The sequence below is a fragment of the Oncorhynchus masou genome, chromosome 30 (genome assembly GCF_036934945.1).
Source record: "Oncorhynchus masou masou isolate Uvic2021 chromosome 30, UVic_Omas_1.1, whole genome shotgun sequence".
NCBI classification, from domain to species: domain Eukaryota; kingdom Metazoa; phylum Chordata; class Actinopteri; order Salmoniformes; family Salmonidae; genus Oncorhynchus; species Oncorhynchus masou.
In genome coordinates this window covers 33,180,333-33,206,358 of record NC_088241.1, presented here as the reverse complement: position 1 = coordinate 33,206,358, position 26,026 = coordinate 33,180,333, and the positions used below count along the sequence as shown (strand labels likewise).

General features: G+C 39.3%; 1 protein-coding gene across 3 annotated transcripts in view; it reads left to right on the top strand.

Moving 5' to 3' along the window:
* Positions 1-1,818: 1,818 nt before the first annotated feature.
* LOC135522547 (anion exchange protein 2-like) overlaps positions 1,819-26,026 on the top strand; it is a 112,131-nt gene continuing 87,923 nt past the window's right edge. For 2 of the 3 annotated variants that reach the window (XM_064948909.1, XM_064948913.1), the window contains exon 1: positions 22,991-23,202. The gene's annotated coding sequence lies outside the window, so the exon portion shown is untranslated. Of the gene's footprint in view, positions 1,902-22,990; positions 23,203-26,026 lie in introns of those variants that run through there. The other variant, XM_064948910.1, reaches the window with a different exon arrangement.

The window sequence follows — 26,026 nt, the reverse complement described above, 5'->3', positions numbered from 1 at the left end:
GCCAAGTGGTTAGAGAGTTGGACTAGTAACCAGAAGGTTGCATGTTCAAACCCCTGAGCTGACAAGGTTTCTAGGCTGTCATTTAAAATAAGAATTTGTTCTTAACTGACTTGCCTTGTTATATAAAGGTAAATTAAATGTACTTTGATGGTGTCCATATTGATTGTGTCCCTGCTTACAAATATCTGGGAACCTGGACAGATGAAAAGTGGTCTTCAAAAAATTGTATTTCTGAGTTAAGAAGCTGAGAATAAAAATGGGCTTCTAATACAGAAATAGGTCATGCCTCTCGCTAACCTGCGTGTGTCTCAGGGGGAGTCGGGATATGCAACGGGAGAAATATAAGCCCCCCCCAAACATATGATTATTATTAGGGTAACCTGTAATTCACATTAAGATTTCAAATTACTTTCCTGGCCGCCACTGCTTGTGCTCAACAACAACTAAAAGTACTGTGTCATCACAACTTTGAGATATTTTGTGGTACGTTTATCAAATTTTTGATAATTTTGAAAAAGTTGTAGATATATTCCAATGAAGTTAGATCTATAATTATGTTTTTTTGTTGCTTTAAATAGGAAAGCGTTAACATAAGTAATCCACTTGTTTAAAGAGAAAAATGTAGTAATTCTTGAGTAAAGTAGTAATATGTTGGGTGAGTGTGTTGGGGGCAATCCCCCCAGGGGCTAGTTACCCCTTTATGGTTATGAATGTGTTTCTTCCTCTCATTTAGACAATGACTAGCCCAGTTAGCGCTTGTTTATGCTAACTTTCTAGCTAGCAACTTCACCTGCAGTAAATGCTTGCCAGCTAGCTAGTTAGCGTAATAAACTGCTAGGAGTTTGAGCTAGCAACCTTACTACCAGATCGTCTGAGGTAAAATACATTAAAAATATAACGTAACTTAATTGCAGTTGTAAATGTTACCACTAGTGACTGATAGCTTTATTTAATGTTACTTTATAGCCGTTTAGCTATTTTACCAAGTCATTAAGCTAGATAACTAGCTACGTTTTTAAGAGAGAGAGAGCATTTCAATTGGCATCTCTCCCCCTGTTTTCAGTCACAGGTGTGGACTGGATTAGGTGTGAGCAGTGCAGGAGGTGGGCTCATGAGTTGTGGTCCAATTTGACTGGGGATAGCTTTATTTGTGATTTATGATAGTTACCCCCTAGCACCCTACTATTAGGAGATTATTCAGTCCACGTTCCTATCGGTTTTAGCTATCGCGACATCATCTATATGAACGCAGCTGCCACTTCGTAGCTCACTACGCTATGGGTGACAGTTATGGTACTCATCACTGCATTCTCTACCAGAAAGTTGGTTGGCTCTCTTTGATGTGACTAAGTTCGGTTGATACATTGCTATTTTTTCATTTATAAAAGTCATTTATAAAAGTCATTTTACAAAAAAGTCCCACTGTACCTAACATCATTACTCAACTTTAGACAAATGACTTGCTTACACCCGGTCTCAGTGATGGCAAACTCTGGAAATTCCTTTGGTCTTTACGGAGGTAACTGAAAGCTGATTTGCCTTTCTTTCACCGTATTTCTAATTGTGATTACATTTGATGTTTTGGTGCATCTAGGGCAATTCAGAAAGTTAGCCGATTGAGGAAATTATTACTGATGAACGTGTTTGCTTGCAGTTTATATTTATATTTTGATGCGTGTAATTTAGGTCTCATCTGTAAAAGAGAGCTGTCTCAGTTTGACTCCCTGATAAATAAAGGTAAAAACTTAACTTTATGTGACGTCTGAACTCCAGTCCGCCTACACTAGTCGCTGCTGCTCAACTCCATTGTAAATCGTGGAGTTGTTTTAGTCGGCTTGTTAGTGCATCCATAGCTACCTCAGCACGTCCACACAAGGCAGCGGGAGGCGAGGCGGAGTTGGGTAAGTCTACTAAACTAAGCAGGAACTAGATAAAAGACATGTACTGTTTGTAAAGCTGTAAAAATGCCCTTGTTATGCTGAGAAAGTTTATGTTAGCGCGTTATCTTCTAAAACACTCAGACACGTTGGGATTTGACAGGCAATGCTAGCTAGCAGCAAGCTACGCTGTCACTTGGCATGGTTGTAACGGAAACGTTAAGCTATCAATGCTAGCCAGATAATAATGGGGATGACTGAATGGTATTGTCGATAAAGTTATCAATTTAAAACGTTGGTAAAATATACATTTCGGCACGTTATTGCAGACATTTAACTACAGACGTGAACTAGCTTTAGAGTAAAAAATAAATAATATGTATGATAGTTATAGCCATGTGACAACAGTCGACTTTTGGATTAGGGTGTAATTTGCGGACCGCAATTAGGGGCATTTTCTGATATAGGCGTTTCTTGATATCAAGTTACACCCATTGGTCCATGGCCGCTTTTTTTCAGTCGGGGACAACAGACGTTGACAATTGTAGCTAAGCTTAACCCTAACTCGTTTCTTAACTTGCCACGCTTATTCACCTAACTTGCCACGTAAACAAATCTGTGGCAAGAAACCATCAATCTCATAACACTGAGACTGTCCAATGGCGGTGGGCTTTTCCTAATATCAAGGAACACCCACATCAAGAAACACCCCGAATTGTGGTCTGCAATTACACCATATTTGGCTTTTGGGGAAAGTAACAGTGCATTTTCACATAACAACGATGGGGGCGATGAAACACCGGTGCTTCATTCATTTTCAATGGAGGGATTTGAAGTGGGCGGGGCGAGCTCGGGCGACGGAGCGTGAACAGGGCGTGACCAAAGTTGGGGAAAGCTGAACTTTATGCAAATACTCTGCGATATTGCAATGTTATTGACCAATCGGAGCTCACTATAGCTTCCAGCCCCTACTGGATTGGCTGTTGATACCTAGCACTACCTAGACGGCTTGCTAGCACCCAATCTGAGGGTGAAGCTACCATGGCTATACTAATTAGAGTGTTTTGTGGAAATCCCCTGAGAAGGAGAGGTATGTCGGAAGCTCACTCAGCCAAATTTGTTCTGAAGATTTTTCATTTGGTTACAAGCATCTTATCAACTGTACCTTCATTACTACCCTGATCAGCTTATTCTTGGCTATCTGGAGCTTCCCCTTCAGAAGCTAGTCATTTCAATGTCCCCGCCATGTTGGTCAGATTGATTGAATGCATGTATGTCTTTTTCAACTTTTGTGTGTGCTTGTTTTTAAAATTGGTTGAATTAATAAACTACACTAAACAAAAAAAACGAAACTATATTCAAATCGAAACTGGAGAAATGATCATGGAACTATATTTTATAGCCTTTTCACTCTGTCCAGCTTGCTTTATCGAAACGAAAGCTAGACTGTCAGGGAGCTTATTTTGACTGCAAGGAAAAATAATGCGTTTTAAGTGCGGCCCTACGGCATAGGGCCGCACTTAATCCATTACGGATTACATAGGAAACCTCAGCCGTGATCTGCCCAACGATGCCTCTACCAGACGAACTCAGCATTTTATGCAAACTTTGACAAAAAATAATAGTGGCGTGCATGAGGGTCCCCGCTGACACAGTGGACTGGGTGATCTCGCTCTCCGAGGCAGACGCGAGTATGGTCTTTAATCTGGTCAACACTCGTAAAGCCGTGGGGCCGGACCTTATTCCAGGGTGCGTTCTCAGAGCATGTGTAGAATTTGGTGAAAGAACCTAGCTATGGCAGCTATTAGTCTACAATAGTGCGAGTTGGCTTGGTTGGTTGCTGTCTCTTTCTCCTTCCTCCCCTTGTCACTCACTCACAGTATGGCTGCTCCTCGCCTGCTAGATGGGCACCTCTCTCCATCCTGTCACGCTTTATCAGCTCCGGTTAATAAAGTAACTTAAATGACTGCTGCTTTCCTCATTCAGATCGGACTGGGTCTGGATCTAGGGAGGTCTATATGGAACAGGTCTATTTCTCAGTTCGGAACGGGTCTCTTTAATTTATTTGATTCATTCATTCAGTCATCTTTCGTCTGTCTGGGTGGGAAAGCCCCATGTCCATTTTTTGGAACTGGTCCAACCTTTTGGACTCATGAAGACTAGGAGATAGTTGTCCTGTGGTGAGCATCACCACACACTTTGAGGTTTTATTGCTTAGATGTCTCTGGCCCCAGTGTAGCTGGGACAGGAGAGGGTCATTAGGCAAACCCGGGTACCGCAGGTTGTCCTGTGGGGTTGGAACTCTGGGAGGTCTGAATCTGTGCCTTTAATTAATCACCTGTGGAAGGTGGGGCATGGTGTTAATGGGAACGAAGGAGACATCCTTCCTGCCATTAGCCTTTAGAATCTGGGGTGTGTAGTTTTGCTGCAAGAGTAATTTCTGAGTCATTATGGCAGTATGAGGCAATAACTGGTTTACAACAGAATGGACATGTTTCCACATAAATGAAAGAGCACGCCTCGTACCCCTGACCACACACAGCCAATGATTGTTTGATTGTGTTTACTTAGGGAACAGCAGTTATAGTCATAACTGTACATTATCCCATATAGGTTTACGTCTGTCATCCATAGCTGCTGACACGCCCACAACATTGCAGCTTCATGACAGTCTCCTGATCAAATGGGATAGGCATAGAGTAAGAGCCCTTTCTGATAGCGTTCCTATTAGCCCACAATATGTTGTCTTATATCAATTAACATTTCCTTGAAAGACTAGACCCTGCTAGTACACCAAGACAGTCGATCTACCAGCACACACACATCATCCATAAACATGTCATAGTGGTGGCCCAATGTTCAATTCATTTAATCATGAGATATGGTTCTAGGCATGTACAGTCAAGTCAAATTATTGGCACCCTTGATAAAGATGAGCAAAAAATACTGTATAAAATAAATAGTGCCTTGCGAAAGTATTCGGCCCCCTTGAACTTTGCGACCTTTTGCCACATTTCGGGCTTCAAACAAAGATATAAAACTGTATTTTTTTTTGAGAAGAATCAACAACAAGTGGGACACAATCATGAAGTGGAACGACATTTATTGGATATTTCAAACTTTTTAGCAAACTGAAAAATTGGGCGTGCAAAATTATTCAGCCCCCTTAAGTTAATACATTGTAGCGCCACCTTTTGCTGCAATTACAGCTGTAAGTCGCTTGGGGTATGTCTCTATCAGTTTTGCACATCGAGAGACTGACATTTTTTCCCATTCCTCCTTGCAAAACAGCTCGAGCTCAGTGAGGTTGGATGGAGAGCATTTGTGAACAGCAGTTTTCAGTTCTTTCCACAGATTCTCGATTGGATTCAGGTCTGGACTTTGACTTGGCCATTCTAACACCTGGATATGTTTATTTTTGAACCATTCCATTGTAGATTTTGCTTTATGTTTTGGATCATTGTCTTGTTGGAAGACAAATCTCCGTCCTAGTCTCAGGTCTTTTGCAGACTCCATCAGGTTTTCTTCCAGAATGGTCCTGTATTTGGCTCCATCCATCTTCCCATCAATTTTAACCATCTTCCCTGTCCCTGCTGAAGAAAAGCAGGCCCAAACCATGATGCTGCCACCACCAGGTTTGACAGTGGAGATGGTGTGTTCAGGGTGATGAGCTGTGTTGCTTTTACGCCAAACATAACGTTTTGCATTGTTGCCAAAAAGTTCAATTTTGGTTTCATCTGACCAGAGCACCTTCTTCCACATGTTTGGTGTGTCTCCCAGGTGGCTTGTGGCAAACTTTAAACGACACTTTTTATGGATATCTTTAAGAAATGGCTTTCTTCTTGCCACTCTTCCATAAAGGCCAGATTTGTGCAATATACGACTGATTGTTGTCCTATGGACAGAGTATCCCACCTCAGCTGTAGATCTCTGCAGTTCATCCAGAGTGATCATGGGCCTCTTGGCTGCATCTCCGATCAGTCTTCTCCTTGTATGAGCTGAAAGTTTAGAGGGACAGCCAGGTCTTGGTAGATTTGCAGTGGTCTGATACTCCTTCCATTTCAATATTATCGCTTGCACAGTGCTCCCTGGGATGTTTAAAGCTTGGGAAATCTTTTTGTATCCAAATCCGGCTTTAAACTTCTTCACAACAGTATCTCGGACCTGCCTGGTGTGTTCCTTGTTCTTCATGATGCTCTCTGCGCTTTTAACGGACCTCTGAGACTATCACAGTGCAGGTGTATTTATACGGAGACTTGATTACACACAGGTGGATTGTATTTATCATCATTAGTCATTTAGGTCAACATTGGATCATTCAGAGATCCTCACTGAACTTCTGGAGAGAGTTTGCTGCACTGAAAGTAAAGGGGCTGAATAATTTTGCACGCCCAATTTTTCAGTTTTTGATTTGTTAAAAAAGTTTGAAATATCCAATAAATGTCGTTCCACTTCATGATTGTGTCCCACTTGTTGTTGATTCTTCACAAAAAAATACAGTTTTTTATGTTTGAAGCCTGAAATGTGGCAAAAAGTCGCAAAGTTCAAGGGGGCCGAATACTTTCGCAAGGCACTGTATCTATTTTATGCTCCTAATTTAAAAAAAAAATATATATATATATTATTCCAATGTAATTGCTCAGAGAAAGATTGAGATAATAAATAAATACAAAATTATTTACAAAGGGTCAATTATTGCCACCCCTGTTTTCAATACTTCAGCGCCCTCCCCTTGCGAGGTTCTTTTCTGCATATATCCTTCTTTCATCACCAAACCCACCACTGGTATATGGCCAAAGAGATCTATTTTCATGTCATCTGACCATGGCACCTATTCCAATCCATGTGCCAATGCTGTTTAGCAAACTCCAGGCGGTGCTATGGTCAGAAAAGTATGGTGATGGATCTTTGATGTTATGGGGTTATTTTGCTTCCACTGGTCCTTGGGCACTTGTTGTAAAAGTTTTTTTTTAAACGTTTAAAAAAAAATTGAAATGTACATTTTCTCCCATATTAAGAGATGCAGTAACAAAGAAAAAAAAAGTTTGTTATTTTACGAACATAGACAGAAATTAAACACAAAAGCTCAGTTTAAATATAGGAATTAGGTCCAACACATGGAACATACTCAGTTCTTTGGAAATAGTAGGGAGCTCAATCTTAGAAAATAAGTCCTCTGTTAATTTGGGTGCGTCATTTGTCATTTCTGAGGCATACAGATTTGCATAAAATGTCCTAAATGACTCATTTAGCCATTTTCACATAAATTGTTGCCATCAGAATCAGTAATAGTAGCAATTGACTGGGAGTCTGCTCTCTTAAGCTAGGTATGCCAAATTTTATCGCCATGTTCGTAAAGCTTCTGCCTGACAAATTTTATTTTCAGCGTCCTGTGTTAGGAGTCAAACGTTGGTCTACGTACTGACATTTATTTTGATAGGGCATGCATTAGTGGGAATTTAGTCCTTCTCTTTAGTTGCCAATTCACCCTCTAACGTTTATTGCTTTTCACGTTTTTTTCCCGCCTCTTAGTGGCTAAGTATGACAATCAGACTCCTGGCATATGCTTTACAGAAGGAGTGAGGGGTTATCTGTTGATTGAGAGAAATCCTTGAAACTTTTTAAAGTTGAGTGTTATGTCCAGGATCACCTCCCCATGAACAGATATGACTATGCTTCCTATATTAGCAGATAAAACCAACTGAAAACACATCCAGGGCATAAAAAAGTAATATTTTCTAGTCTGACATCCTATGAGGTACGGAGAAAAAGGTGAACTTTCTGTTTGAGGGATGAAGGGTACTCCAGACATCAGCATACCCCCAGATGATCACAAATAGATTTAAGCAACCTAGCTTGAGGAGAGGGTGAAACTATGCTACAGGGAAACTTGTCAAATAAGGGTGATCAACAAACAATTAAAATCTACTTCAACCACTGCAGTGTCTGTGCTTTTAATTCTAACAAGTCTAGAAATACCTTAGTGAGGAAATCAGGGTGGTGAAAATGCCCTGCCCATGTAAAGTGCTTTTTAATTATAACAAAACAACCACATTTTATCTTTCACACAATTCAACACCTTAAGTGGGTGTTTTTTTTTCTCAAGAATTGCCACACCTTTACTTCTGGGTGTAAATGACAGTCTTACCTGCCATTGCACTTTGACCAACCTATATGTATACTGAAGCCTACTGTAAAGACAGGGTGGTACCTTTCCCCATGGGTTGAACTCTCCTCATTCTCACTGAGCCTAAACAAACTATATGAACCCAAACTATACTACACCTGAAAAATAGACATGTAAAGTTCCAAAAGGGGGTTTCCCCACTAGTTAACATGCAGGTGATTTCAACTCTCCAATGGAGACTCTTAAGTCTGCATAACCACTCTATAGATAATTCATTTTCATAGGTATAAATGATTAATGGAGATTGAGGCTCATCCACCTAAGACCAAGTGTGGGCACCAATATAGATTCACACAGATCTCAGTCTGCGCTATGGTAGCAGTTATTGTAGCGAAAAACTATATATATCACTTAGGTTGGAGTCATTAACTCTCAACAAATTTCTGGTTTAACAAACTATAGTTTTGGCAAGTCGGTTAGGACATCTACTTTGTGCATGACACAAGTAATTTTTCCAACAATTGTTTACAGACAGATTATTTCACTTATAATTCACTGTACCACAATTCCAGTGGGTCAGAAGTTTACATACACAAAGTTGACTGTGCCTTTAAACAGCTTGAAAAATTCCAGAAAATTATGTCATGGCCTCTGATAGGCTAATTCACATCATTTTAGTCAATTGGAGGTGTACCTGTGAATGTATTTCAAGGCCTACCTTTAAATTCAGTGCCTCTGTGCTTGGAATTGTGATATCTTTCTGTAAACAACTGTTGTAAAAAATTACTTGTGTCATGCACAAAGTAGATGTCCTAACCGACTTGCCAAAACTATAGTTTAACAAGAAATTTGTGGAGTGGTTGAAAAACTAGTTTTTTAATGACTCCAACATAAGTGTATGTAAACTTCCGACTTCAACTGTATATCTTAAAGTGAAACTTTAATCAGACTTGAGATGACCAAAAAACGTTGAGATTTATCGCAGAGGCCCAATCGATTCTGATGCCTGACGTATTGCCACGTGATAGGCCTAAACATTTTTTTTAAATGTCAGTGACATTCGAGTGTAGGCACTAGGCAGCTAATTTAGGATCTGAACAATCTAATTGCGTTGTTTGCATTTGTTTAAATCTTCAGAGTTATGCAAAAGTATTAAGGCCTGCCTAAAAGGCAGTTGACCTTTTTAATAAAGATGATAGTTTTCCTCTCACCTACCCACCCCACCCACTAGCACGTACTCTGTCATATTTGATTCACAGTCCAGCTGAGAAAGTCTACTCCAGGCGTCGGAAACGGAACGTTTGATTTTAAGAAAAAGTATGTCTGTTTAGGAGCTAGAAAAGCATTAGCTGAATGGTCGTCATCCACTGATCCAAGAACACACCAGGATGCTGTAGGAACATATCTCTCTGCGGTCGTGATCTCAGAGCTGTGGTTTGTTTTTCTCTGGCTTCACTGGAGGAAATCAAGCAGCTCCATTTGTGAAATGATCAGTTAAGACTGGACTTTGTGTAACCATGTAAATGCACCACCAACGGGGCTTAGTGGAGCACTTCACATAGGCTATGTTATTGTGTATTGCTTCATCATCCAGAAGGAAAGGCGGGAGAACACCTCCCTCCTGCGTTCTTATCACAAGTTCTTGTCACTATTTGTTTATTTTCCTTTCAGCTTTCCTTCACAAATGAATTGGCTCAGTACTTTATCTGTAAAGATAAACACATCTCTTTTCTTCTCCAAAGGGTTTGAGAAACCATTTAAAAAAAGGTGTATCATATCCATAACAAATGTGATATCAATGTGGTTTTTCATTATCTAATCACTCGGAATAGCTGAAACTGCTCTCTACTCAGCAGGCATCAAATAAGCAGTGTTACAATTACTTTGGCTTAACTCTTTGGATAGCCTACTCTTTGGCCAACAATCATTGCTTTAAACCCCATTGGGGCTTCTAATTATATACCTAACCACATACTGTTTGGCACCCTTACTACTTTCCCCCGAGTCAATACATTTTTAGAAAGTCCTTTGGCAGCGATTACTGTCTTTTTTGGGTATGTCACATAAGCGCTTTGCACACCTGTATTGTGCAATATTTGCCCATTATTCTTAACTTATTCAAGCTCTGTCAAGGTGTTGTGGATCATGGCTAGACAGCAATTTTCAAGTTTTGCCATAAGTTTTAGCAGATTTCAGTCAACTGTAACTTGGCCACTCAAACATTGAATCTCTTGGTAAGCAACTCCATTGTATATTTGGAATTGTTTTGTAGGTTATTGTCCTGCTGAAAGGTGAATTCCTCTCCCAGTGTCTGGTGTAAAGCAGACTGAAACATTCAAGTATTTTGCCTGTGCAGTCTTTGCCGATGTCAAGCATACCCATAATATGATGCAGCCACCACCAGGCATGAAAATTAGACCATTACTCTGTGACGTGTTGTTGGATTTGCCTTAAACATAAGGCTTTGCATTTAGGCCAAAAAGTCTATTCCTTTGCTGTTTTTTCGGCAGTATTACTTTAGTGCCTTGATGCATGTTTTGGAATATTTTGATTCTGTATATATGTATAGTTCTTTTCATTCTGTCATTTAGGTTATTATGGAGTCACTACAATGTTGTTGATCCAGCATCAGTTTCCTCCCATCACAGCTATTGGACTCTGTAGCTATTTTAAAATCACAAATGGCCTCATGGTGACATTCCTAAGCAGTTTCCTTCCAGTCCTGCAGCTCAGTTCAGAATGACAACTGCATCTTTGATCTGTCTGGGTGGTTAAATAAATCCACAGTATAATTATTAACCTGTCCAATGTCTCATTTGTTATTGTTATCCATCTACCAATTCAGTATTTGACAGAGGAAGGAGTAGTCATAAAATAATAATAATGTAAACACCTCCATGTAACTTATGTGATTTGTTTTGCCAAATTTTAGTCCTGAACTAATTTAGGCTTGCCTAAACAAATGGGGGTGAAATATTTATGCAACGACTATTTTAGTTATTGAACTTCTATTTATTAGTAAAAAAATATATTTCCACTTTGACATGGACTATTTTGTGTAGATCAAAAAGCTTCACATTTACCATTATCTCGTGAGAACATTGACCTTTTTATAGTACCAGTGCAACCTGCGATGCTCTCCAGTGGACTAACAATGACAACTTAGCACGCTGAGCACTGGCTGAATCCACAAAGTTTTGGCACAACTGTTTTGATAATTTTGTTCGCTAATTATTTGAATTTTACCTACAGTACCAGGGGCGTCATGTGCCCATTATTTTAGAGGGGGCACAAAGTACGTGAGGATGGATGTGGGGTGGTTGGAGAATTGTGCATTTTTCAAACATCAGCGTTTTTGGACACCGATTATTACATTGCACTCCACGAGGAGACTGCGTGGCAGGCTGACTACCTTTTATGCGAGTGCCAAGGTAAGATGCTAGCTAGCATTAAACTTATTTTGTAAAAAAAACAATCAATGTTAACATAAACTAGTAGGGATTATCTAGCTTGTCCTGCGTTGCATATAATCGATGCGGTACCTGTTAATTTATCATTGAATCACAGCCTACTCTGCCAAACGGGTGATTTAACAAGCGTATTTGCAAAAAAAGCACTTTTGTTGCACCAATGTGTACCTAACCATAAACATCAACGCCTTAAAATCAATACACAAGTATATATTTTTAAACCTGCATATTTAGTTAATATTGCCTGCTAACATTAATTTATTTTGACTAGGGGAATTGTCACTTCTCTTGCTTTCTGTGCAACAGAGTCAGTGTATATGCAGCAGTTTGGGCCGCCTGGTTCGTTGCGAACTGTTTGAAGACCATTTCTTCCCAACAAAGACAGCCAACTTCGCCAAACGGGGGATGATTTAACAAAAGCGCATTTGCAAAAACTGCACAACCGTTGCACGAATGTACCTAACCATAAACATCAGTGCCTTTCTTAAAATCAATACACAGAAGTATATATTTTAAACCTGCATATTTAGTTAAGATTCATGTTAGCAGGCAATATTAACTAGGCAAATTGTGTCACTTCTCTTGCATTCATTGCACGCAGAGTCAGGGTATATGCAACAGTTTGGGCCGCCTGGCTCGTTGCGTACTGATTTGCCAGAATTTTACATAATTATGACAGAACATTGAAGGTTGTGCAATGTAACAGCAATATTTAGACTTATGGATGCCACCCGTTGGATAAAATACGGAACGGTTCCGTATTTCACTGAAAGAATAAACGTTTTGTTTTCGAAATGATAGTTTCCGGATTTGATCATATTAATAACCTAAGGCTCGTATTTCTGTGTTATTATAATTAAGTCAATGATTTGTAGAGCAGTCTGACTGAGCGATGGTAGGCACCAGCAGGCTCGTAAGCATTCATTCAAACAGCACTTTCCGGCGTTTGCCTGCAGCTCTTCGCAATAATTCAAGCACAGCGCTGTTTATGACTTCAAGCCTATCAACTCCCGAGATTAGGCTGGCAATACTAAAGTACCTATTAGAACATCCAATAGTCAAAGTTATAAGATATACAAATGGTATAGAGAGAAATAGTCCTATAATTATAACCTAAAACTTCTTATTTGGGAATATTGAAGAATCATGTTAAAAGGAACCACCAGCTTTCATATGTTCTCATGTTCTGAACAAGGAACTTTAACGTTAGCTTTTTACATGGCACATATTGCACTTTTACTTTCTTCTCCAACACTGTTTTTGCATTATTTAAACCAAATAGAACATGTTTCATTATTTATTTGAGACTACATTGATTTTGATTATATTAAGTTAAAATAATTGTTCATTGTTCATTCAGTATTGTTGTAATTATTACATATATATATCTATATATCAGCCGTTTTTTTTATTGTTTTTATTTTATTTATGAGTATCGGCTTTTTCTCAATCGGTATCGGTGTTGAAAGATAATAATCGGTCTACTCCCAATACTATGTAAAAAAATAAATATATATTCTTCTCCGTAGGTTATCTAAGCATTTAATTGTTAAATTGTCATTTAAATCAAGTACTTTTCTGCATATCTAAGTAAACCCTTGAGGTGTCTGTATCCTGGTGGTTCTTTAAAAAAAAGTTTTTAAGAAATTAAATATGCTTCTCTGCATCTCTGCGGGTGAAATATTGAAAGGAATGTTGTCTTATTCAGTACATTTAGTAATTGCTTGCTTTTCTAAAGTTTGGCAATGCCAAGATCAATAAGACAAGCTACTCTAACTTGATTGATAGCTTGAAATGGTTTTGTATCTAGTTTTATGAGGTTGTAAGATGGGTTCCCGATCTAGCTGGTTAGCTAAAGCCAACTTCATAAAATTGCTAGGTGTCTAGTATTACGGAGGAAAAAAACATTTGTTTGATTTATTCATCAAGAAGGAATCAATAGGCTACATAGCTTGATCAGACTAATTTACAAACCATACCTACTGCCTGTCACTGGCAGCTAAAATCAATTCAACCGCAGTGTGTCACACTCTCCTCCCCTGACGATACTGCATCCACTAGAGAATCTAGAATCCTGCCTAGAATCATGCTCTTATGCTCTATGCACCTTGGAAGGAACCTGTCAGTGTGCCCCCTCAGCAAAATACAGATGATGGATTTTTTGTTGTTGTTTGTAAGTAATTATGATAAAACATGGGCTTAATTGTTTAGTAATTAATTGAACATCTGAAAAATGTAAAAACAGGACAAATCTGAGGGGGCAGTGCCTGTGGGCATGACAACACTGCACTACGCTAGGATTAAGTGGATATACTGAATAACATAGCAAGGAGTCATCCACACTGACATTTGTATAGCGGTATGGTCTGTATTCAGGACTAAACATTGGTATGCAACAGCTGCTTTAGCACTGACCAGAGCTTGAACCATACAAATGCAAATTGATCATGATCTGAGAAATTATGCTTCATAGTGGCCATTGCTGATGTGTGTAATGGCCAGAAGAGAACATGACATGCTATTCTATAAAATAATTACTATTACCTGATTGAGCTAATCATGTAAATGTAATTAACTAGAGAGTTGGGCAACACAAATTAATATTTATAGAGCTGTTATCTTCTGAATAAACTCTTAAAGACCTAGTAATATTTTACGTCAATATCAATCGTATCAGTCTTCTGAAAGTTGTAAATTCTTAGTTATCTGCACGAACCCTGGCTAACAATTTGAATCAGCAATACAAAATTTGGTTTAATTATTTATTTACTAAATACCTAACTAATTACACATAATTAAATCATAACTTGATTACAAATTATGTCATAAAGGCAAACTTCCCTAGCGGGCGGAACAGATATGACTGCTTGTTACACAAAAGAAAAGGGGCTGGGTTGAGTGAAGGAGCGGGAAGACTGAGGAACAAAGGCGAAGCTGTGCTATCGTAAATACAGTATCTTATGCATTCTAAATTACTGCCCATTTGGAAAAGGAAAATGCAATAAATATTTTCTCTGAGCTTCGGTAGGTTAGTGGTAGATGGAAGGCCGTGTTGCCCAACCGAGTCCTTTGAAGAATGTCTCTTGTGGTCAATTGTATACGTTGTAGTGACATCATTGTGTGGTAGACGGGATACTCTGTCTGTACCTTCCAAACTGCGTTTGCAGCTGCGGTTGCTAACTGAACGGCTAGGAGGTATCACTTCTGTAGTGAATAAGAGTTCAAAGTTCATACCATTCGCAACCAAAGCTAACGCTGATGTTGGCTTCGTTCTGTAGTTATTATCTGAACCATTCTGACGTAGGACCGTCGTCCTATATCCACTGAATAGGAAGTTCTATTGTCGTCAAGGCTTTATATAGGAAGGGAGAAAAGGGGCGTGTTTCATAGTTTACAACCTCTCTCTTCACGTGGGCGGGCCAATGAGTGAGCAGCCCTATCTTATGAAATCCCACATCTCACATTTTTTTTAAGCTAAAATCACAATTTCATATTAATACATTTAAATTGAACAACAATTCCATTTGAATCCGATAACTCTGATGTGTAGACTTTCCACTGTAGAGTTTGTCATCTTATCATTGATGAAAATGTCTCATGACAACCGAACTGACATCATTCATTAAGTACCACCGCATATGTTCAATTGTTCGGATTACCAGAATATAGTTCAATTCCCCCCACCTACTGATGTTCCCAGAATCTCTATGTTAACCAAGGGTTTTGCAAATGTAACCTCAGTCGGGTAGAGAGAGGAGAAAGGGGGAAAAGGTATTTATGACTGTCATAAACCTACCCCCCCAGGCCAACGTCATGACAGCCTTAACTGGGAATTTTTCTTTGGTGTTTTATAAAAAATATATATATTTAAAAAATAAAAACAGTTGTCATGCTTTTGATCTGGATCAAGAGTTAATTCCTTACCTTTTTATACCAAAGACTTAAAGCTTTCTATTCAGACTGATGCCAAGTGTATAGCTTTTGTATTAGTCTTACAATTGTAGTCCAAAAAATATAAATACAACTTCAATGTTAGATTATAAAAGTATATTTTACAAGGAATGGTACCAGCTGTGACCTCCTAGTCTAGGGCTGGGTGATATGGCCAAAATATCGTATCACAATATATTTCACAAAATATTTGACAGTATTGAAAAATACTTTTTTTAATACTTTTTTTAATTATTCTGGACCCTAGTGTTGCAACATAAATTCTGAGTGATTTTCAGTGGGGCATTCGCCATTCTGATTTGTTTTATACTGTTCAATCCAACTTCCCCCCCCCCCCCCCCAAATAATTAAGCATTTAAATAAATGTCTGCATTTTCTGCACTTTTGTTATCATTTCAACACTTTCGGGTAGGACTGCCTGATGTCTTATATGGCATTAAATTGTTGATTGGTGAACTGTTTTAAATCATGGGAATATAATGATTATTGTAATTCAATAGTTGATATAGACGGCTGCACTTTGAATACATTGTTTGACATCACAAGAACAGGAAGCCAGGGAGAAATTGGGAAAGGGTGGGAACCGAAGTGTTAGTCAGTGTTTCCTTGAAGACCGTATATGATGTTATATTTAGCTAGCTAGCATATTTTAGCATATTCATGTTTTGCTTTTTCCTCTCTGATTTAGAAGATACCATTGCACAAACATACTGTTCTAGGCTTACACCAGCACTGGTATCAGGCTGTATTTTAGCTAGCTACATTTGTGCTGATTCTGATTTTACAGCTACCTAGTGATTTTAGCTTTAGTGGCTAACAATGTATTTTAGCCACAACTTGCTAAGAAAAGACAAACTAATAGTGTAATTTGTTTTTAAACAACTAATTGACCAATGTCGATTCAACTACTTGTATTCAATTTTTTTCTGTGCGCTCAGTTTCTCGAGTTGAATCAGATCAAGCACAAACTGTGCGATGAAGTTTCCAACAGGCCAATATTCTAGGTAGTTTAGCACAGAAAATGGGGTAATTAACAACAATAACCATTGTCCATTGCATGCCTATTTGTTCGGTCTGTGTTTCTTTTACACCTACTAGGTTAGGTTAGTGTGGGGCAGACAGAGGGAGAGAAGAGACCGAAGACTGCTCGCAGTTGCTTCGAGGTATCTCTACATGAAAATACATGATCTAAGTGATTGATAGTTGTTATTCACTCATAAGTATTAAGTCTTATTTACTTTGAATAACTACAAAAATAGTGATTTGTAAGGCTGCATTGGCAGCAGCTCTATAGAGATGAGATGACTTCAATTGAAATAATGGTAGTCAAATTGAACTAATGTAATCAGTGCATAAAATGAACTTTGTTTCACCAGCCACTGTGGCAATTAAATCTACAAGCCACTCAGATTTTTAACAGCCCCCAAAAACACTTGCTGCTAAAATAACACCCACAAAACACAAAAAAGTAAGCAAATGTATTACTAATATCATGTAACTAATGTGGTAAATTGAATAAAATATTTGTTGTAACTGGAGTCTTTTTTTTTCCCCACAATGTCATGGTATCCAATTGTTTAGTAGCTACTATCTTGTCTCATCACTACAACTCCCGTACGGGCTCGGGAGAGACGAAGGTTGAGAGTCATGCGTCCTCCGATACACAACCCAACCTTGCCGCACTGCTTCTTAACACAGCGAGCATCCAACCCGGAAACGAGCCACACCAATGTGTCAGAGGAAGCACCTGCAACCTTGTGTCCGGGCGCAGTGAGCGCTAACCATCACAGGAGTCGCTGGTGCGCGACAAGGATATCCCTACTTGCCAAGCCCTCCCTAATCCGGACAACGCTAGGCCAATTGTGCGTTGTCCCACGGACCTCCCAGTCACGGCCGGTTACAACAGAGCCTGGGCGCGAACCCAGAGTCGCTGGTGGCACAGCTGGCGCTGCAGTACAGCGCCCTTAACCACTGTGCCACCCAGGAGGCTGTAACCGGAGTCTTTTAACCAAAATATCACAGATGACAAATGTTCAACTGCGGTGGGAGGTTACCATGGTAATGTGACTGGAGTCATGTTTGTGCCTGTGAGATTGAAGTAGCCAAGAAACACAAGGACTTCTGTGTATTATGTATGTCTATAGTGTACAGTGGCAAGAAAAAATGTGAACCCTTTGGAATTTCCTGGATTTCTCCATAAATTGGTCATTCAATTATCTGCTCTTCATCTAGGTTTTGATGTTGGTGTGTGGTGCCTTTTTTTTCTCCACACATAGTGTTGGGTGTTCCTTCCAAACAACTCAACTGTAGTTTCATCTGTCCACAGAATATTTTGCCAGTAGTGCTGTGGAACATTCAGGTGCACTTTTGCAAACTTCAGACGTGCAGCAATGTTTTTTTTGGACAGCAGTGGCGTCTTCCGTGGTGTCCTCCGATGATCACTATCCTTGTTTAGTGTTTTACGCATTGTAGACTCGTCAACAGAGATCTTAGCATGTGTCATTGAGCCACAATCCATAGGTAAGGCTGTACAGTTAAATAAGTATGCCCCCAATGCAATTCTAATGTATAATACATCCAGTGTGATGTCAACAGATTTGTCATTGTCTTTTGTAGATTTTATATAACATTCCAACCTCGTTTAGCATGAGCTATTCAATTATGGCATAATTCTACTATTTGTAATAATTTGCATCACTGTCGATGACACTTATTTTGAAGGCTAACTGCAAAGTCCACTATTGTGGCTAATCCTTATTGTGGCTAGCTTAACATAGATGGGTCCAACCACCATTAATCAAATAAGAACTGTCTTATAAATTAGGATTATTTTAGATGACACCTAGCTATATAGTCCTGATGGAGAGAGATTGTAAAACATAAATAGTTGCTTTATGAGTGCTGTACGTTACGACATGACCATGTAACGGAGGGTTTGTTTTTTTTCCAACTTTTCTCCAATACTATAGAGCCATTACCATGTCGATCAACGCTTGAATAGAAACCTAGTTCACACCCCTGATTTTGAAGTCCACACAGTCGCTACAGTCCCATTAGTTTGTAGCCTCGTTTGAATGTTGCGGTTGCACACATTTGTACGGAATGGGGTGAGTTTACGTTACCTAGCTAGGTAAATAAAGTGCAAGTTCACAACGTTAGCTAACGAGTCAGCCAACTAACATTAGCTAGTTAAAGAACAATGAATAGTGCCAACAATCCCACAGTGCTGGGAGCTAACCAACCATGTTCAATTCTAGCATTTGAATGCAGAAGCTGCCCGCAAATGTGCAAGATCAGGAACAGGCCGCCTACCTTGCTTTGGTCAGCGCTTATCAGTTGTCAGAAAATATGAGCTATTTTTGGAAGGCAGACGGTCAAATATGTGTGAATCTGAGATTTGTACTGCTTCAATTGATTTTTCTGAACGATGCATGCTACAATTGTATCTGTTTGGGGACCACGGACCAATGCGTCTTAAACATTTGAATTGGGACCAATCAATGCGTATCGGTGAATCGTTAAATCCCTAGAGAGCAACCAACAAATGTAAATGCCTGGAGTTTGCAAAACTGCATTGGCACTTGGATTGGAACCTGTGCTCCGGTGAGATTATATGAATATAAAGGTCTTTGGCCATATACCAGTGGTGGGTTTGGCATCAAAATAAGGATGCATAAGCAGAATATAACTTCATACCTACTGTAAAATATGGTGGTGGATCTTTGTTATGGGGCTGTTCTGCTTCTACTGGTCCTGCGGCCCTTATTAAATAACTCAACGGCATTATGAACTTTACCAGGTTCAACGACATTTTAGCCAAAAACCTGGTTGCTTCTGCCAGAATGCTGAAACTTGGTCGCAAGTGGATCTTCCAGCAAAACAATAACCCCAAGCTCACATCAAAGAAATGGTTAATTGCCAGTAACAGGAATTGAAATGACGGGAAGCAGGAGGGAATCTGCTTCAGTAAGGAGTTTTAATCTGTTATTTAGACTAGTTTATTGATATTGTTAGTTTGATGTTCATGATTTTGCTAGGGCCTGAGGTGGTACCAGTATCACAATACTCATTAGTATCGTGTCAAGCAAACACCACCACAACTATTTCCGCTAGCAAATACAGTATGTATGCTGAAGAGTGAAGTTGGCTGTGTTGCAGAGCAAGAAAGTTTTAATTGGAAATAATCTGAGCATTAGGCTACTATCTGGTGGCCAAGGTAAAACCGCTTCCAATGCTCAATTGCTCATCGTCCGCCACGATCCAAAAAAGCTCACACCGCTTTTTATAGGACTGACCACAGTCCCAATGGATAAATGATATTTCCAGAGATCGATCGGAACAGAGGAAAACCCCAGTCTTTAAAGTGGCCTCTAGTTTTAGCTTTTTGTGGCTTTTGCTTTGCGTTTCTTTCCCCAAGACTGTCATTTGACTGACTCCCTGTGAGCACATCATTATTTACCAACAAACAATCATGCATGGACACCAATACACACACACACACGTGCGCATGTTAACATAAGGCTTTGTTACCCATGGTCACAGGCATTTCTTTAGCACTAAATCTCATATAAGCTAATGTGGAATGCTTGTTGTTTTACCGACTGCCAAGTGGATAAGTGTTCAGATTCGAATTACTACACATTGTTCAAAACCTGTATAATCCACTCCCTTAGCTGATTTATGTGGAATTGTTTGAAGTTTAAGCGGATTGATAGTTCTGTTTCTCTTCATGAAGGTAATGCCTCTGGGCTACAATGTAGCCTGATAGCAGTCATTTCCGCATCTCATAAGCAATAAGTTATACCAAAACGACATCCATGGCATATAGAAAAAGCTACTTCTCTATAACCCCATTTTCTAAAATGTAGATGTTGAAATTTCCTCCCCGATATTAGCTGCTATCATCTAATCTAAAATGAAGCAATTTGATCTGCCAGGATATCGTTGCCCAATATCCTTTGAGGATGTGAAAACTCATTGCAGTTGTCGTGTGTGGGCAATTCCGGATAGACTGACTTTCATGTCTTTAAAGTAATGATGGACTATCATTTCTCTTTGCTTATTTTAGCTGTTCTTGCCATAATATGGATTTGGTCTTTTACCAAATAGGGCGATTTTCTGTATACCACCCCACCTTGTCACAACACAACTGATTGGCTCAAACGCATTAAGGAAAGAACTTCAACAAATTAACTTAACAAGGCACACCTGTTAATTGAAATGCCTTCCAGGTGACTACCTCATGAAGCTGGTTGAGAGAATGCCAAGTGTGTGCAAAGCTGTCATCAAGGCAAAGTGTGGCTACTTTGAAGAATCTTAAATATAAAATACATTTACATTTTTTTAACACTTTTTTTTGGTTACTACATGATTCCATGTGTTCTTTCATAGTGAAGACATCAAAACTATTGTTATACAATGTAGAAAATAGTAAAAAATAAAAACTCTGGAATGTGTTGGTGTGTCTAAACTTTTGACTGGTACTGTAAGTATTCACACCCCTGAGTCAATTCTTTGTAGAAGCAACTTTGGCAGCGATTACAGCTGTGAGTCTTTGTTTGTCTCTAAGAGCTTTTCACACCTGGATTATGCAACATTTGCACATTTTTATTATTTAAAAAATAATTCAAACTCTGAAATTGGTTGTTGATCATTGCTAGACAACCATTTTCCGGTCTTGCCGTAGACTTTCAAGTAGATTTAAGGCAAAACTGTCACTCGACCACTCTGGACTATTCACGGTCTTCTTGATAAACATCTCCAGTGTAGATTTTGCCTTGTGTTTATAGGTTATTGGCCTGCTGAAAGGTGAATTCATCGCCCAGTGTCTGGTGGAATGAAGACTGAACCAGGTTTTCCTCTAGGATTTTGCCTGTGCTTAGCTCCATTTCATAAACCAATTATTTTTACTGAAATACCCCCAAGTCCTTAACGATTGCAAGCATACCCTTAACATGGTGCAGCCACCATTATGCTTGAAAATATGGAGCGTGGTACGAAATGTGTTGGTTTTGCCCCAAACATTATAACACTTTGTATTCAGGACAAAAAAGTGAATTGCTTTGCTGCATTATTACATTAGTGCCTTGTTGCAAACTGGATGCAGGTTTTGGAATATTTTCTATTATGTACAGGCTTCTTTTCACGCTGTCAATTAGGTTAGTATTGTGCCCTTTGCCCTTAGTATACTCGCCCTTTGCGAGGCATTGGAAAACCTCCCTGGTCTTTAGTTGAATCTGTTTGAAATTCACCCCTCAAGTGAGGGATTATTACAGATAATTTAATGACTACCTCATCCCTGTGCAAAATTATCTTGGACAGTATTTGTGCAGCTTATTATGGGACTTTTTAAGCACATTTTTACTCCTGAATTTTAAGCTTGCCCTAACAAAGAGGTTGAATACTTATTGACTCAAGACATTTCATCTTTTAAAATGAATGTGTGTAAACTTTTTTTTGTTTTGTTTGTTTTTTTACATAATTCTACTTTGACATTGAGGTATTGTGTTGTGAATACTTTCTGAAGGCACTGTATCTACCTCAAATATCTTGTACCTCATAGCCTAGTGGTTAGAGCGTTGGGCTGGCAAGGTACAAATCTGTCTTTCTGCCCCTGAACAAGGCAGTTAACCCACTGGGCCGTCATTGAAAACAAGAATTTGTTCTTAACTGACTTGCCTAGTTTATTTTTTTTTTAAAGATCTGGTACTCCTAATATATATTGCAAGTTATATTTATTTATTCATATATATTTGTATAGCGACATTCTTGTATTTGATCTTATTACTCATGTGTTACTTTTGTTTTACTTGTAAACAAGCATTTCACTGTAGTCTACACCAGTTGTATTTACCGAATGTGATGAATAAGATTTGATGTATCAGGTATTTTCTGATACAGGGTCACATTATCCTGTATATTAGTCTGCTGGGAAGGTGAAGGTTTTCCTCACACAAGATTAGCTAAACGACTCCATCACTCTGGCCTTGTTCTATTACAAGGAAATAAGTGTTCTCTGTTATTTTTGCGAAGTTCCAGTTACTGGTATAATGTTTATATGCTACATACATTTTTTACTTATACCATTTGGTTCTTGAAGTATATAAGTAAATAACTTATAAATGCCCCATGGGCTTAGTTCAACTGTCGTATCCCATTAGAACCAATCATGTAAGCTTGTTTTACTTTGTAAACAATGCAATTGTAAACCAAACACTGTACAGCCTCAACATGATTTAAAACTATATTTTTGATGATATAGATGGTCAGTCCTTATCATGCTTAGTTCTATGTATTTGAGAGTGGTTACATTTCTCCAGCCCCATCCCTCACCTGTTTACCAATACAGTGCCGGGGTAACCACTTTATTATTGTTTGAACTGCAGATTGCCTCTAAGTTTAGGGTCTATAAGGTATTCAATTGTGCCTCAAAATGTGTTCATAGGTGTGTGTGTGTGTGTGTGTGTGTGTGTGTGTGTGTGTCAAGTCTCTGACTCATTGTCGAGTCACTGACTCCGGTCACATGGCTACTTGTCAGCTCCAGGAGGAAACATTATCTTGATGAGGAAGGCTGCTGTTGTCAGTCTGTGCCTGCGAGTGTGAGAGAGAGCATCTGGGATTACTACAACACAACCAGTAATGGTGCTCTAATTGCAGCTTTATTTCTCTTCCTCTTTTTTCTTTCTTTCACTTTGTCTGGTTCCTGGTCCCCCCCTCACAGCGTTATTCAGATGCATCACGATGTCAGCGGTGGCTCCCCTGCAGTAAGCAGACAAAGGTACAGTATATATTTAATTTAATTTGTCCTTCTCTCTACAGCCTCAGTGGTGACTTGGACGTTTTCATACCTAACTTGTCCGATTTTCTCTGTTTTCATTTGATTTTTTCATTTGACCATCATGACACAATTGGGTCGACATGGGCCAGCTTTCGACACCTTGTTGAATCCATGCCCTGATGAATTGAGGCTGTTCTGAGGGCAAAAGAGTCATGAAGGCAGTCAAATTCCGTGTGACCGTTTGTTTAGGTACGGTAATTAGGCTTCTCCAAGCTCTGATTGCTGCTGATTCTCATTAGTAGCCTACCAAACTTGCTAACTGCCACGTACTCAGCACTCTATTGTCCCTTTAATTACTCTGATATCAATGCAAATATATTTGAAAATCGAATCACACTTCATGAGAGGCCATGAGCTCATGTTGCGGAACATTTCTATAGGCTATGCAATTGCGTGAGAAAACAGAGTGATGGCCTCTAGTAAAAAGAGAATCCGTTTCCTATAGGCAAGGCCTACTATATTTATTTTTAAACTTTCCTAATATTGACAGTCATTGTGGACAGTTCTCGTATATTCGATATGCACCTCGGAATTGGATAAGGATGCACGCAGTTGCGTCCCCGACGTGTCTGTCTTCACTTGGGATCCGATCTTTCTCACAGGCTACGTGATGGAGCGCACATCCCTCCGGGAGAAGGGCACAATGTCCATTGCCCGCAAAAGGCATGGATTTTTTTTGTGCATTATGGCCACACAAAGAGGATGCTGCTGTGAAACTCGAGGCATTATCAAGTGCTTGTGAATGAGAGACTGATGTAGATTGTACAGCCTGTGCAAAGAACAAAGCCAATCTTATGCCTTTCTAGCGACTTTTTAGTTTTAAACTGCTTGCTGACTGTACACTGTACTGCATGATTGTATCTGTTTTACTAACCACTTAGTTCTAGTAGCTATGTTGACTATGACGTTAGTTAATATGGTGACAATGCTATAGGCTGTGTGTAGCGGTTATGATATGAAGGTTTGGCTTGGAAAGTTATTCTTATCTGGTCACAGACAGCTGAAGTCCACAAACAAAGGAAAAAGGTGAGGAGGCGAGCGCATAGATGCAAGAAGGAGTAATACAACGAGCAAAATGATCATGTTTGTACAGCGTGACTTTTATGAAAGTGGTCTGTTTGAGTGTGATCAGGGGTGTATTCATTCTGCCGATTTTGTTCAAATGTTTCTTAAATGACAGAAAATTAAATGGGGATAAACGTACCTGAATTTGTCCAATAGTCTCTCATTTGCAACTGTTGGACTAATTATTACACTCTAGATCAGCTAGACGCAGGAAAAAGTGCAAGGCTGTATCGAATGTGTCAGTCTGTCACCTTGATTCCTCAACATTTTCTCTCTACCTGTGCACCTATGTTGTAAACATTCATTCATTCATAGGTGACTACTAAAATGAGTCTTGAGTACCTGACTCCTTGCCGCTCCTTGTCATTGCCAAGGAGTCTGGCCTTTTTGGCAATCTCAATGTTCAATATATGCCAGATTTACGGCAGAGTTTCTCATTGGTTGTTGGAATTAACTTTAAATATTTTCCATGACAACGTGAAGCCTCAAATAGAATTTGAATTTATAACAAACATTTAGTTCTTAGCTTGACAAGTTTTTCTATTTTGAGGCTTAAAATCAAAGCTTTTGGAATTGCAGTATGTATTTACTATGAGAATTTAGACGTGATCTAGCGACTTTTGACAGGCTAGTTTCGTTTGGACCAATGAGGTATAATAAAAACTGGACACTGGGTCCAAGATGTCCGACTGTGGTTTTTAACATCATATGCACACTAGCACTCAGTGCACACAGGGAGCAGCCTATAGCTCAGTTCGAGCAGCGACGATGTCGTCACAACATCCAAAAACACGGCAGACATTGGATGAATAGAAATGTTATCTTTGGCTGTGAGTGATTAAAAATAAATAAATAAATCCACAGCAACTATTTCAATAATTCAATGGATGTTTTGAGCACAAAGGTGATGACTAAATTGTTTTTATTAGGAATTTTAAAATCTATGTGGAAATCTGGGTCGGCGTCAGTTAAACTGCAGTGCCGAAGCAAAACTGTAGGAGCAGTCAAAACCACGCTTCTGTTCATATTTGTATTATGCAGAAACACCTATCTTTTTAGCACATGAAAGGGGATTAGCTAGAGGCTGGTACCCAGGCTAACTTGGAATAGGCTACAGCACTGGTTAGTATCTGAGGGAACATGGCATTTGTTTGAACTCAGCAAAAAAAGAAAGACCCTGTCTTTCAAAGATCATTTGTAAAAATCCAAATAACTTCAGATCTTCATTGTAAAGGGTTTAAACACGGTTTCCCATGCTTGTTCAATGAACCATAAACAATTAATGAACATGTACCTGTGGAACGGTCGTTAAGACACTAACAGCTTACAGACGGTAGGCAATTAAGGTCACAGTTATGAAAACTTAGGACACTAAAGAGGCCTTTCTACTGACTCTGAAAAACACCAAAAGAAAGATGCCCAGGGTCCCTGCTCATCTGCATGAACATGCCTTGGGCATCCTGCAAGGAGGCATGAGGACTGCAGATGTGGCCAGGGCAATACATTTCAATATCCGTACTGTGAAACGCCGAAGACAGTGCTACAGGGAGACAGGACGGACAGCTGATCGTCCTCGCAGTGGCAGACCACGTGTAACAACACCTGCACATGATTTTATGCTGGGTTTCTGTACAGCACTTTGAGGTATCAGCTGATATACGAAGGGCTATATAAATAAATTTGATTTGATTGGTACATC